The 5,700-nt window shown below is 43.3% G+C and overlaps 1 pseudogene; it reads left to right on the top strand.

Moving 5' to 3' along the window:
• Nucleotides 1-1,007: 1,007 nt before the first annotated feature.
• LOC110293353 lies at nt 1,008-3,023 on the top strand (annotated as a pseudogene).
• The last annotated feature ends 2,677 nt before the right edge of the window (nt 3,024-5,700 follow it).

The following is a 5,700-nucleotide window of genomic DNA, read 5'->3' as shown; positions in this document are numbered from 1 at the left end:
CCTCTCTGCTCAACCTTCTCCCCTCCCCTCTCAAGCACATAAGGTGTGACCCATTACTGGAGCCGGTAAGATATGAGTACATGATTGGACTGGAAGATAAAATGGGAAAGGCTGTTGATAAGGGAGCTGAGGATCCCAGCTGGGGTGCTAACCCCGCAGTGAAAGACATCTGCCACAGAGACACAACCCTGAGAGTGAACCATTGCTCTTCCATCATCTTGGGCAAAGCTCCTTGGGGATTACGGTTCTGGTGACCTGTTACAAGCCTCAGGATGGCCAGGAGGAATAGATGAGATCACACCCAGCAGACCGTCTGTCAAGGCTCAAAAAAAGCAGTATATTCTCTAAGTTTGTTCTTGCCTCGTACAAACCAGAAGCTGCCCTTGATCTTTGGACCTCTTCCCAGGCCCAGGAGAGGTAAAACTCTGATATTGCTTTGGGTGTGGCCCCAGCCAGCCTTGTTAATAAACATTCCTTCCTGTTTCTCCACAACGACAGAGGAGGAGGGAAGCAAGGTCCGAGGACAACAGCAGAGGTCATGCCAGGCGCAGAAGCAGCTGGAGCTAGAGCTGAGTCATTCCCTGTTTTTTGTTTGTTTGTTTGTTTGTTTGTTTGTTTGTTTTGTTTTTTTCCTATTTGTGTGGTTCATTCTCTGAGACCAATCACCCGAGATTTGAGATGCTATGAACTGTAACCTGCCTCTTTCTGTAACTTGCAAATGGGTGAGCAATTTCCATTTTTGTCTTCCCTGCTTTACTTTTCTCATAGCACCAAGAACTTAGTCTTCATTTTCCAGGTGAAGTCTCCCACCCCATTTTTAATTCCCACATCAAAGGAACACTGTACTGATATACTTAACTTTGTGTCTACTTAAATGCCATTTTAACAGGCTGTTCAAACTCTGTGAATACTTCCCTAGGTTTTAGACTAAAGTGGACTACATTATAAATGAGCAGAATGTCATAATATATAACACCAGTGAAGCCTGAGCTCTATATGTGCTTAGCATGCATGAGGTTCAACTTCCAACATACAAAAACCAAATTTACTCCTCACTGGCAACTGAAAGCCTGCCTCGCTGTGTGTGCTCCCACCACTGCCTCTCAGAAGTGCTTCGACTACCCACAGTCCTTTGCCAGATGAGACCAGAGTCCTGCGCCCCTGGCTCTTCCTCTCACTGGGGCCTATGCCAAAGATGTAAAATTTGGTGTGGATGCTCGAGCCTTAACGCTTCAGAATGTAGACCTGTTAGCAGATGCGCTAGCTGTTACAATGGGGCCAAAGGGAAGAACAGTGATTATTGGACAGAGTTGGGCAAGTCTCAAAGTCACCGAGGATGGAGGTCACTGTTGCAAAGTCAACTGATTTACAGGAGAAATACAAAAACATGAGAGCTAAATGTTGCCAGTAACACAAAGGAAGAGGCTGGGGATGGCACCACCACTGCCACTGTTCTGGCATGTTCTACTGCCAAGAAGGCCTTTGAAAGGATCAGCAAAAAGGCTAATCCAGTGGGGATCCAGAGAGGTGTGATGGTGGCTGTCGGTGCTGTAATTGCTAAGCTTAAAAGAACAATCTAAACCTGGGACAACCCCTGAAGGAATTGGTCAGGCTCCTTCCTTTTCTGCAAATGGAGACAAAGCATTGGCAACATCATTTCTGATGCAATGACAAAGGCTGGAGGAAAGGGTGTCATCACAGGGAAGGATGGAAAAAAATCCCTGGATGATGAATTAGAAATTACTGAAATGAAGCTTGATAGAGGATATATTTCCCCATATTTTATTAATACATCAAAAGGTCAAAATTGTGAATTCCAAAGATGCCCATGTTCTGTTGAGAGAAAAGAAAATTTCTAGTGTCCAGGACACATTGTGCCTGCTCTTGAAACTGCCAATGCTCATTGGAAGCCTTTGGTCATCGTTGTTGAAGACGATGATGGAGAAGCTCTAAGCACGCTGGTTTTGAACAGGGTAAAAAATGGTCTTTAGGTTGTAGCAGTCAGAGCTCCAGCGTTTGGGGACAATAGAAAGAACCAGCTTAAAATATGTGGCTACTGCTACTGGTGGTTTAGTTTTTGGAGAAGAGGGAGTGAATTTAAATCTTGAAGATGTTCAAGCTCATGACTTAGGAAAACTTGGATAGGTCATTGTTAACAAAGATAGCACCCTGATTTTTTTTAAGGAAAAGGTGACAAAGCTCAAATTGAAAAATGTATTCAAGAAATTACTGAGCAGCTAGGCATCACAACTAGTGAATATGAAAAGGAAAAGCTGAACGAGCGACTTACTAAACTTTCAAGTGGGGGAGCTGTGCTGAAAGTTGGAGGGACAAGTGGTGTGGAAGTGAATGAGAAGAAAGACAGAGCTACTGATGCTCTCAGTGTTATAAGAGCAGATATTGAAGAAAGCATTGTTCTCAGAGAAGGCTGTGTTATGCTTCTGTGCATCCCAGTCCTGGATTCACTAAAGCCTGCTAATGGAAGTCAGAAAATAGGTATAGAAATTACTAAAGGAGCACTCAACATTCCTACAATGACTATGCAAAGAATGTATGTGGGGCTGGAGAGGTGGCTCAGCGGTTAAGAGCACCATACTGCTCTTCCAGAGGTCCTAAGTTTAGTTCCCAGCACCAGATGGCTCACAACCATCTGTAATGGGGTCCGATGCCCTCTTCTGGGGAGTCTGAAGACAGCTACAGTGGACTCATATAAAAATAAATAAATAAATCTTTAAAAAAAAGAATGTAGGTGGTGAAGGATCTTTGATAGCTGAGAAGATGCTGCAGGGTTCCTCAGAAGTTGGTTATGATGCTACACTCAGAGATTTTTTGAACATGGTAGAAAAGGGAACAATCATTGATCCAACAAAAACTGTAAGAGATATTTTACTGGATGCTGCTGGGCAGCCTCCTTTCTATCTACAGCTGAAGCTGTAGGGACAATAATTTCTAAAGAAGAGAATGACCCTGGAATGGGTGCAATGGATGGAAAGGCAGTGGGTATGGGTGGTGGCATGTTCTAACTCCTAGAATAATGCTTTGTGCTTATCAATGAACTGTGACAGGAGCTCAAGGCAGGTGGGGGGATGGGGTGGGATGGAAGGTTTGAATCTCTAGGACATGCCAGAGACCTAGGATAGGGGAGGCTCCTGGGAGTCTATAGGGGTGACCCTAGATGAAACTCCTAGCAGTAGGGAATATGGGGCCTAAAGTGGCCACCCTCTGCAATGACTTGATGTGTCAGGCTGGGTTGGTATCTAGGGGGCCTCCCCCTTCTCAGAGGAGAAGGAGAGGGGAAGAGGAAGGGGCTTGTGAGGCAGATGCTGAGAGGAAAGAGATGTAAAGTGAATGAATGAATAATTAAATGAATGGAGAAAAATAATGAAAAGGAAACACAACAATTCACTGTGCTCCGCATGGTGGTGCACTGCCTTTAAGCCTAGGATTCCTGAGGCAAAAACAGGTGGATCTCTGTGAGTTGGAAGTTAGCCTGGGCTACATAGTGAGTTCCAGGCTAGCCAGAGCTAGTAAAATCCTATCTCAAAAACAAGAAATGGAAGAACACGTTGTGTTCATATTCGTCCTTCCTAACCCTCTCTCCCCTTCCATCTCCCGGGGACTCAGAGGAAATGTTCTATTCATCACTGCATCATATTTCCAGAAAAACATCTACTCAATAGCAGGCATTCAATAAGGTGTCCAAGAAACAGTCCACGGTCATCACACCTACGTGAAGCTCTTGAGGAGACTCTGATCGCCTTTAGTCTTATACTGCATTTAGTATTCTCATAGAATTACCTGGTTTTGTGATATCCTCAGATGGCTGTAAAATAGTAAGAACAGGACAATCTCCTGTACTAACTAGTCCAGTCTTAAAAAGAGACCAGAAGTTTAAGAGAATGTCATACCCGCCGTGCTAATGCCTGGATAGTCCTGTACACACTTTCTGTAATAAGGCATGACTGAAAGGGGAAAGGCACTCAGCAGGGAATGTGAGCAGGAATCTGAAATACCTGGATCTCTGAAGCCCAGGGTTTTTGTGTTCCAATGGTTTGATTTCACTTACAAGAACTTTCGTTTCAGATTGTTGGAGAAATAAATGAACCCTCCAGGAAGATGTGCCCTGTTTAGTTTGGAAAATCACCAAGAATTCCAAGTGCATGTGGCATGATGATAACCATTTAGAAATGACTCTGGAGGGACCTTAAGGAGTGCAGCCCCTCCAGGCTCTCTCTCGCCCTTGCCCTTACCACAGAAAGACTCTGTAAAGTGAGAACAAAAGTAGACTCAGAGGGAGATGTGGGTAGGAGGTTTTGAGGAAAAGAAATAGGTAAAAGTTTTATCTTTCTGCATCATTATCTCTTCACACCATTTTCCCTTTTAAATTCCTGGGTTGTATTTGGTTGTTGTTGTTTTCCTGTCAGGATGCTAGGTGTAAAACAAACAAAAAGCGGTGTTACGTCTCCCTCACTCTCAAGCTAAGAGACCAGAGAGTGACCATACAATCTGGTCTTCCAGGACCACTCTAGCTCTTCGATACTGTCACATAAACGTTTCAGAGTCCTTCTCATCTGGACAGTCTGTGGCCATTCTAAGGAATGTGTTCTCCACGTCCCTCCCCTTAAATGGACTAGCAGGAACCCACCCAACCAAGTCACAGGCAATTAATATAAACCTTCTAGCTTAGCTCCACGCTGCCAGAGCAAAAGAATCCTTGTGACTCAGGAGAGTTAGTGTCCAATTCATCCATTAGGAAATCACAATCTCTGATGCATCCAAATCACATCATGTGTTCACTCTGTTTCTACAGTCGGGAGCTGTAATCACCATTTTCTGGACATAGAATCCAAATCAATATATACATATATTTATGATTTTCTTGGTGATTTCCCAAGGTAAATGGGGCACATCTTCCTGGAGGGTTCATTGTTTCTCCAACAATCTGGTGTGTGTGTGAGTGTGTGTGTGTGTATGTGTGTGTGTATGTGTGTGTGAGAGAGAGATAGAGAGAGAGATAGTGTGTGTGTGTGTGTGTGTGTGTGTGTGTGTGTGTGTGTGTGTGTGTGCCCTGCTGATGAATCACTTTGCTTTGAGGACTTTAGTCATCATTGCCAAACTTCCTTGGAATTTAAATATTACAATCTTTTTTTTTTCTTTCCCGCCATCTCTGAACTGCTGGAATATATTTAAGGCACACTAAGATTAGACTGTTTAATACTTTTAAGATAATTGGTCTAAGACTAAAGAGGAATATGTCATGGGTGATCATAAGAGAATTTTGACCTAAGCATGAGGAAAATTTATTATAAATTATCAGAAGTAGCTGTTAGTGGGGGGATGGAGGTGACGGTAATCAATGTCTAAAGTTATTTTTTCATATCTAATGCTACATTCATTCCAAAGCTTTTTTAGGGAATGAAAGTATTCCCTTGGAGTGGGACAACAGTGATACTTCCATTCATATATATATATATTCAGAACATTTTGTATTCTTTCTTTCCAGAGTTTATTTACCCAGAAGTATAACAATAGTTGAGGTGCCTTACATCCCATCCCAAGCCACAGTAAAGGACATTTTCTGCAGGTCATAGGTCATTCAGAAACTACAAAGAATACCATTCCATGTGCTAATGGGATCAACTTCCTCTTCCTTCCCATCCATTCTCCCCCATCAGTCGCCCCTCCCTTTAATCCTGTGGG

This window comes from Mus caroli, chromosome 4, assembly GCF_900094665.2.
Source record: "Mus caroli chromosome 4, CAROLI_EIJ_v1.1, whole genome shotgun sequence".
Lineage (NCBI taxonomy): Eukaryota > Metazoa > Chordata > Mammalia > Rodentia > Muridae > Mus > Mus caroli.
Note: the sequence above shows the minus strand (reverse complement) of the source record. Positions and strands in the feature narration are given on the sequence as shown.